The sequence below is a fragment of the Perna viridis genome, chromosome 3 (assembly GCF_037379345.1).
Source record: "Perna viridis isolate PV_CMFRI_1.1 ecotype Kerala chromosome 3, ASM3737934v1, whole genome shotgun sequence".
NCBI lineage: Eukaryota > Metazoa > Mollusca > Bivalvia > Mytilida > Mytilidae > Perna > Perna viridis.
The window spans coordinates 27700361-27710173 of NC_142447.1; the positions used below are offsets into that span (position 1 = coordinate 27700361).

At 36.3% G+C, this 9813-nt stretch overlaps 1 pseudogene across 2 annotated transcripts; it reads right to left on the reverse strand.

The window, feature by feature from the left end:
* Positions 1–2306: 2306 nt before the first annotated feature.
* On the reverse strand, positions 2307–5433 carry LOC148621686 (omega-amidase NIT2 pseudogene; annotated as a pseudogene). 2 transcript variants are annotated; one of them, XR_015920857.1, is made up of 2 exons: positions 5223–5433; positions 2307–3280 (listed from the first exon to the last, which is right to left on the reverse strand). The product of XR_015920857.1 is annotated as an omega-amidase NIT2 pseudogene, transcript variant X2 (transcript). The 2 variants fall into 2 exon arrangements; XR_015920856.1 differs by lacking the exon at positions 5223–5433 and adding an exon at positions 4395–4467.
* Between the last annotated feature and the right edge of the window lie 4380 nt (positions 5434–9813).

Here is a 9813-nt window from a genome sequence, read left to right on the forward strand (position 1 = left end):
GCCATCAGTTACGCGGTAGATATTACGAATATAAAAGACCTATACTTATGGTGGCAAAATATTTTGTGACTGAAGGTATGTAAAGTAGACTATAATATATTTTCCAAACGAACAAGAAGTACTAAAATTTGGTAGACAAACACATAAAATTTGTAAATAGAGGTATTTTTATTAGATGTTTGTGTGTTTGTTGGGGTTTAACGTCCGAGCAGCAATATTTCAGCTATATTCAGACGATGAACATGAAATTGATGATAAAATGAACATGAAATGATGATGAAATGAAAAAGGGATGGGACACAAGGACATTGGGGTCGACAAATTTTGATTGCCACTGGAAATAGGGAGAGGTGGGTAGGGTCGGGCAATTTAGCCTCCTGTGGCGGAGCCCTATGGTTCCTACTCCGGGAGAATACCACAGTAGGGTTCTTTAACGTGCGAGGAACGTGGCATATTTTCCAACACGGTGCACCACTATGGTTTGCGGTCAGGTTTTCCGTATTATAGCTTGACAACCCCAGCATGTAACACGCCAGGTGTACCCCATTCCACCATCTGGGGCACACAACCCAGTTACTCTGTTGGTAGAGCGCCCTAGCCCACGGATAGCCCTCTGAGCACTATTTAGTCGCCTTTTAGGACAAGCTTAGCGCTGCTGCCGGTTTATTCTTTTAACACCCGGACCTGCACGGGGCGGTATTTTTATTAGAACAACTTACCAAACTTACGCTATCTTTAAATAACCCAATATGAACAAAAAATTAACATGCTTTTGGTACTGCATGACGAAAAAGATATCAACCATTTAATGTGTACTATCAATAAACCTACCGCAGTCCTACCACAACACTTGTTACTCCCGTAATGGTATTAATTTAATGTGGATCCAGAAACATTCGAAAGATTTTTTGGAGACAATCAGTTCGAGATTATTATCTGAATATAATAGCATTAAAATCTATGATTTTTCAATACTGTATACTTCTATTCCCCATACTCAGTTAAAATCCCGACTCACAAACATTATACATGATTGTTTTTCCGAAAAAGATGGTACACTTAGATACAAATATATAGTTCTTGGTAGAGATTCTCATACTTTGTGAGAAATAATTCCAAATTATCTTCCAAATATACAGAGGACGATGTTTACAAAATGCTGGAATTTTTAATCGACAATATATTTGTCCAGTGTGGAATTCCAATGGGAACAAATTGTGCTCATTTACTTGCGGACCTGTTCCTTCACTCTTATGAGGCTGACTTTATAGCTGATTTGATCAGAAAGAAAGAATATCGTGTGGTTAGATCCTTTAATCTCAATATCCGCTATATAGATGAAGTATTATCTTTAAACAATCCTAATTTCGGGGATTTGATACCTCGCATCTACACCCAAGGAACTTCGGATAAAAGATACTATAGACACTGTGAAGTCAGCCTCATATCTTGACTTACACTTAGAAATGGATGGTAAAGGAAAACTATTGACCAAACTTTACGACAAACGTGATACCTTTTCATTTAAAATTGTCAAATTTCCTTTCATCTGTGGCAACATCCCTTTAGCAAATACGTATGGAGTGTTCATATCACAACTCATACGTTATGCCAGATCTTGCCGAAACTACGCAGACTTTTTGTATCTCGCTACAACTCTAACAAATAGGCTTCTGGAACAGAGTTATGTTGCTACATGACTGAAGTCATCATTACAGAAGTTTTATAGTCGTCATCATGAACTCTTTGATCATGAAAACTGATTTATTCAACGGGTCATAGTTTTCCTTTCCTCGTTTGTCTACCCCGGACTTGACTTTTTATGAGCAATGCGGCGGGTGTTTCTAGAAAAAACAGAGGACGCTTACCCTACCGGTGCACCTGGTCCATGCTCCCAGTTTTTAGTGGAGTCCGAGTTGCTCATTTGCTTTTGTTACTTTGTATGTATGATTTTAGTTACTTTATGTTCTTTGTTGTGTATGTCTGTTTTCCATGTCTAGTCTTTGTCCCTAAATTGCATTCTTTTGATTACCGCTATAACCTTGGTTCCCTTGATTACTCTATCTAATCATTTCCTTAGCTCGATTCAGATCTAAATAAATGTCTTTCTGTAAATATAAATTAACAGAAATAAAAAAAAACATTGATACATCGTTAGAAAAATTCGGAATAAATAGAGGTCTGCCAACTATGGTTTGAATCGTGTTATTTTTAGGTTATGTAGTCATATAGAATCAGAATTACGCAGAATTAAGATAAACCCTACTGCTGATTGTCATTGTATACCTTCCTCAAAAGCCATTAGAGAAAATATATTCCTTTATATTATGCATGGCCTTAGATATTCACAATTGTCTGAAGTTTAAAAATTAATTAATTAATTAATCCTTTTTTTCGTGCAGTATTGATCATTCGATTTTTACTAGTTTTTTCTGTAGCTAGATATATACAGATCAGTTCGTTTTCGTAATAAAGTTGGTAGATTTCTTCTGACTTCCTCAACATAGTCAGGTTCCACATCACAGTAAATAATTATTTCTTCGTGGTCCGACGTCGCAATAACATCTCCCCACGGATTCACCATTGTGCTATGTCCCCATGCCACGTATCTTGCATTTTCATCCCTCGCTGCCGAGACCAGCGCCACGTACACTTCGTTGTCAATTGCTCTACTTCTGAGCAGAGGTTCCATGTGAGCGGGTCCTGTTACTAAATTGAAAGCTCCGGGATAGGCGATTAATTTGCAGCCTAAGTCGCCATAGATATTGGCAAGCTCACCAAACCTAAGGTCGAAACATATGCCAATACCTATCTTGCAGTATGGTGTTTCAAACGTTGTAAAATTATTTCCAGGGCTCAGTGTATCGGCTTCTCTAAAACGCAGTCTACCCGGGACATTGATGTCAACCAAGTGCATTTTTCTGTGTTTTGCAATTATTTCACCTGAAGGGTTAAACACTGGACAAGTGTTAAAAACTTCATTTCCCTCTTTTTCGGGAATAGAACCTCCAATGATGTAAATATCGTTCTCTGAAGCTAACCTTGATAAAAACTTGGTTGTTTCTCCGGGTATTGATTCGGCGTACGTTGGGAAGCATTCGGTATCGTATGGAGAGTTGAAACATTCTGGAAGTATTACGAGTTTTGCGCCATTTTTTGCCGATTCTTTGACAAGCTTGCCGGTCTTTTCCAAATTTTCAGCTTTGTTGGCTGTAACAAGCATCTGAACAAGAGCCACTTTAAAGACCATCATTTGATTATCAGGAATTCAAAATTTTACCTGGAATATGATATGACAGTTAATCTTCCATTGTGATATAGGAACTTTTTCGGACTATATCTGCTGGTAATGAAACTTATTTTGTAGAGTTTTGTCTTATTCTTTAAAGTTTGAAAAATTAAACATGAATATTTTTAGTATGCAACCGCCAACACCAAAACAAATTCAATGATACTTCAGTCGAACTATGCCTTGAACAATATAGTTTCAGCACCATTATGTTAGGTGAAATTGGAGTTGAATCTTGTTTGCTAAATGTTATAGTGTAAGTGTCTTAGTTTTGTGTTTGTCTCTAGTGTCGTGATGTAAAATATCGCTTTAATCGTGATTGTCTTTTGATTTCGCTTCTATAATATTCTCTGGCAGAAGAAGGAATATTAATATGCATGCTATATATAAAATGCATTGACCAATAACACATTCGTGCATATATATCTATACTGTAAATTAGAAATTGTGATGTGAGTGACTCATAACTTAGATGATTGAATTTTTAACACACTGGTGCTGCATTTTCCTCAAAATTGAAAAGATCGTCTAAAATTACCAAAAACAACGCGATTGAATAATGTCCACATTAATTTCTTTTAATATGTATGGCCCCGTGCAGGTCCGGGTGTTAAAAGAATAGGCCTGCAGCAGCGCTAAGCTTGTCCTAAAAGGCGACTAAATAGTGCTCAGAAACCTAGCCGGGGGCTAGGCGCTCTGCCCACAGCGCAACTGGGATGTGTGCCCCAGGTGGTGGAATGGGCTACCCCTGGCGTGTTACATGCTGGGGTTGTCAGGCTATAATACAGAAAACCTGACCGCAAACCATAGTGGAGCACCGTGTTGGGAAAGATGCCACGTTCCTCGCACGTTAAAGAACCCTGCTGTGGTATTCGATAGGAGTAGGAACCTTTGCGCTCCGCCACAGGAGGCTAAATTGCCCGACCTTACCCATCCCCCTTTTTCCAGTGGCAATCAAAATTTGTCGACCCTTTTATCCTTGTGACCCATCCTTTTTTTCATTTCATATTCATTGTCTGAATATAGCTGAAATATTGCTGCTCGGACGTTAAACCCCAACAAACAACATTTAATATGTATGTAATTTATATAATGGCGTACCTACCTAGATGCTCTTCACTTCGGATCGTCTTGTGTTATGTTTACAATTACCATACAGAAAGTACATTTACTTATTCAATACATAATACTTACTTTTTAAAAAATTAATGCAGAAGCAGAACGTTCTGGATCATATGACTCCGTGATATCGCAAAATTATCAATATGAACTTCTTCATGCAAGTTATTACTTTTTATTGACTTAATCTGTTTTTTAAGGTTGTCATCAGTGGTATTAAAAGTGCCAATTAAAGGTTTGAGTTTTGAACACTTCTCACGAACTTATTTTTTTCTCGTGTTGGAACCAATTAAGGTATGATGCATTCAGTTCTGATATAAAAAAAAAGCTTGGGAAAACTAAGTTCTGCTAAGTTCTATAGTTTCTCTTATGGAAGTAATGTACCAACTGTGTATGGGACAGTATCAAACAACTAATTTTATTGTTAGCCACTAGAAAAAGTAAATGAGTAATGTGGTTTACTATAAAGAATTATTATTCATAAATATTTATGAAGAAAACAAGCATTCCATATTTGATAACCATTCAAGCACCTATTGCATTTCAATGAATGTGTACCAGGCGCGTAGCTGAGGCCAAATTGAAGTGTAGGCAAAATTACGGCAGGGGGTCTGGGCGGAGCCCTGGTAGGGGTTCCAGGGGGCAAAGTCCCCCACCCCCGAGCTCCGTTTTAGAGCATCATTTATGCCTCTCCTGGATGTATTTTATCTAAAACAAAATATTAATAATAAAATTGGCAAAATTAAGTGCAGGCAAAATATTTTTTATATATTTGTGTACCCTGTCCGCATAAAATTCAATATACGTTACTTACTAGATTATACTCTTATGATTCCAAACTCCCTTTGTTTAAGGTCAATTATTATTAAGTATTGGTCTTACACTAAGCCTTAACGTTTCTGTCCTGTATTTGTCTCTCTCTAACGGACAATAATTATCCTCGGTTTTTTTCTTTCCTTTATTACCAACGAAAATGATCTCGCAATTACAAAATTAGCCAGAGAATTTACCACTAAAATGACTGATGTAATCTGAAGCTTCAGGTTATAGTGAACAAATATGAATTGTTATGACAAAGTCAATTAAAGTATTCTGTAAACATGGTTATATATATAGAATGTTTATGCTCCGCACTGATGCCAACCATAGATATTACAAAATAATTAATTATTAACGTATACTTTGACTCCACAAATTTCATTAGCTCTGTTGTAAAACGCATACTTTGAATATCTTTATTCTGAAAGTATATCATCTGCGATCGTAAAACGGTTCACGTCATTATTGAAAATTTTAGCTGACAAAAATATCTTTATCCTGCATGAAATTATATTTACGCAAACCAATATTTGATCCCAGTATCTCAGTGCAAGTGTTCAAGTGACAATGACAAAGCGCTAACACAGTGATTATATGCATGTAAAGTGTATTCCTATTCTTTTGTTATTATTATTTTATTCATTTATTTATTTGATTATCATTTTAATTACAATCCATAATTTTATCATGAAATGTTAATAGATTTTCGCATTTTTGCACATTTCAATTATTAAGTAACATCATGAAATCATGATCGACTAACCTTGATCCTATTTGCGGTAATGCTGTTCATTATCTAACTGCACCAGTTTATGCAATGGCACATAATTATGATAGATAGGAGTATTGTAATCGTTTCTGTCCAGGTCACGGAATTTTCGCCCTAAATATTGAAGCAGGGAAGTTTAGGGAAATGTAATCAGACAAAATCTTCACCAATCTAGTTAGACCTACAAAGAAACATCAAGAGGATAATACGGAGTACAAATCGGGCATGTCGATACTCCAATAAAAAGTGAGAGTTTAAAAAGCCAAACAACAGTTGTCAATACAAAAAAAATGAGAACGTATAATTATAGAATTACAAAAGGTGAAAAGCAAGAAACTGACTTGGGACACTTGTATAAAATATGTTGTAGTAAACGATTATTTGAAGATTAATGTTCCCTTGCTACGGTACGACGATAAAATCAATAAAGAAATAAGAGAATGTGACACCAAAGCAAATTAGTTGGTGTCCAGTACCCTCAACGACCAAATCAACTATCAAATATGCAGGCCGATTATATTTAAATACTCACGTTGGTATTGGGCGTCATGTTTGACATTGAGAGTATAAAACAGTTCTATTCAGCTGAACAAAAACAGGAAAACAACTAGCATACATAAATAACGAACAAATACCACACAAATCATTCTAACCAAAATAGCAGCACTGAAGTATAATAGAATAATCAAGGGAACTAAGGGTATAGCGGTAATCAATAGAATGCAATCAAAGGACAAAGACTAGACATGGAAAATAGATATACACAACAAAGAATATGATGTACCTAAAATCAGACATACAGAGTAACAAAAGCAAATGAGCAACTCGGACTCCACTAAAAACTGGGAGCATGGAATATGTGCACTGGTAGGATAAGCGTCTTCTGCTTTCTTAAAAACAACCGCCGAGTTGCTCATAAAAAGTCAAGTCCTGCTCCCCGGGTAGATGAAAGAGGAAAGGAAAACTATGACACGTTGAATAAATCAGTTTTCATGGCGCAGATGGATACGCCATAACGATCCACGAGTTCATGATGACGACCATAAAACTTCTGTGTTGATGACTTCAATCTTGTAGCAACATAACCCTGCTCCAGAAGCTTTTTTGTTACAATTCTAGCGGGTTACAAAAAGTCTGCGTAGTTTCGGCAAGCTCTGGCATAACGTATGAGTTGTGATATGAACACTCCATACGCAGGTTCTGAAGGGAAGTTACCACAGATGAAAGGAAAGTTGACAATTCTGAATGAAAAGTCATCATGTTTTGTGTAAAGTTTGGTCAATAGTTTTCCTTTACCATCGATTTATAAGTATAGGTCAAGATATGAGGCTGACTTCACAGTGTCTGTAGTATTCTTTATCTCAAGTTCTCTGGGGTAGATGTGATGTATCAAATCCCCGAAATTAGGATTGTTTAAATATAATACGTCATCTAAATAACGGAAACTGAGATTAAAGAATCTAGCTAAACGATATTCTTTCTTTCGAATCAGATCAGCTATAAAGTCAGCCTCATAAGAGTGAGGGAATAGGTCAGCAAGTAGATGAGCACAATTTGTTCCCATTGGAAAACGCGTCCACCACACTGGACCAAGAGGCTGTCGATTAAAATTCCAGCGTTTTTTAAACATCTTCCACTGTATATTTGGAAGATGATTGGAAATTATTTCTTACAAATTATGAGGAATCTCTACCAAGAACTATATATTTGTATCTAGGTGTACCATCTTTTTTTTCGAAAAACAACGATGTATTTTGTTTTTTAGTCGGAATTTTAATTGAGTATGGGGAATATAAGTATACAGTGTTCAAAAATCATAGATTTTAATGCTATTATATTCTGATAATAATCTTCAACTGATTGTCTCCAAAAGAGCTTTCGAAGTTATCAGGATACGCATTGAAATAATACCATCACGGGTGTAAAATGTGTTATAGTAGGACTGCAGACACTCGTTGACAGCTGTGAGTATAGAAGTTAAAAGTTTTAGCAGATCCAGCTATGAAACGATGTTTGTATGAATTCTGGTGGAGTTTAGAAATCCAGTACATAGGCGGTAAATCACAATCATCGTCCTTGGTAGAGAGACCAAAAGAGGATAGCACAGATTTATGGTCTTAATCTCTTCTTTGGCGAGTGTGGTAGTAGTATAGCGTATACAGCACTATTTCCGCCTGTTACATATTTTTTAAAGAAATAAAACAGTGATTATAGCGTTTCATTACTATTTACTCTAAAACACAGAAAGCAGACAACTCAGATTTGCGATATTTGGACTTTAAGAAATCTTCATTAATTATATATAATATGTACGGTATGTCCTTACACTACAACGAACTTCGATTTTATTAAACATAGGTATACCGTTGGTTTCTCTGAACGTCAACTTTCTTAAAATCACATATTGTAACATTGTTGTTTTAGTTATTATCTTGGGGTCCTTTAAAGGGGGAATTAGAAAATCTAGAAACAAATAAATATTTGACATTGAATATTTCATAAAATGTTAATATGCTTAAGGATATTTGCATTTTTATAATCTAATTTTCATTTAACATATTGTGGTATAAAAAGATCTAAATAATTATATACTGAATCACCAATTCTAAATTAAAAGATTGAACATTTTTTAAATATTTAAAAGATGTTACTGAAATATATTTGAATTCTATAAATTATAATTTTTGGAATTTTAGTTAATAATAATTTATGCTACAAAAGGATCTGTATAACAAAATTATACAGTGAATAATAAATTATGAAATAAAAGATATGCAGACATTAAATTGACCCTTTGATTTGATTTCCTGCTTCCAAGCTTATGTGAACACATTTCACATCTCTCCAAGCCATCTATTAGCATAAATATGTGTCAGAACATGAACTAAATTGACTCTTTTATTTCACTACCCAAGCTTATGTGAACATGATCTCTCCAAGCCATCTGTTAGTACAAATATTGTGTCAGCACATGAGTTGAGCATAACATAGTTCAACTCAACATGGCAAATGCTCAGCTAGATGTCAAGTTCATAACCAACAGAAAAGGAGGACAGAACTTAGCCTACGATGGTTATATCTACAGACACATCCGCAAGAGTGGTGACAGAATATACTGGAGATGCACTATACCCAACTGTCCAGGTTCTCTATCAACATTGAGCATACCAATAGGTTTCGGAAGACAACAACACAATCACCCAGCTGACCACACTGGAGTGGTCACAAAACAGATACTCAAAGACATCAACCAACGCTGCATGGAAGACGTGAGACCAATACCATCAATCTATGAAGAAGAACTAAACAAACTCCGAGACCACGACTGGAACGACACCGCCAAAACAGTAATACAGAGACTGCCTACCTTCTACTCTGCAAGATCAGCACTATACAGAGCACGCCGCAATGGAAGTTTTTTCTTTCATTTCACACAATGTATATGGAAAAAGGCACAGACTACATGACTGCAGACCTTGTATATAGACAACCACGACGTCAAAACCCTGATTCGCCGTGCAGCCGTCCTTCCGTTGATACCTCTAGATAACATAGAAGACGTCTGGTTCCACACATTAGAAGACTTGGAAGAGACAGACATCACACGTGATACTCAGCCATTCGCCGACTACGTAACAGAATAGTGGGTTGATGCCGACGACCGACGCACATGGAACCACTTCAACACAGAAGGACCACGCACAACCAACAACCTAGAAGCCTGGCATGGTAAACTTAAGAAAAAAATTCAACACGCACACCCGAACATTTTCACCATCATCAAGACTTTCCAGGATATCAAGAACGCAACCGACAT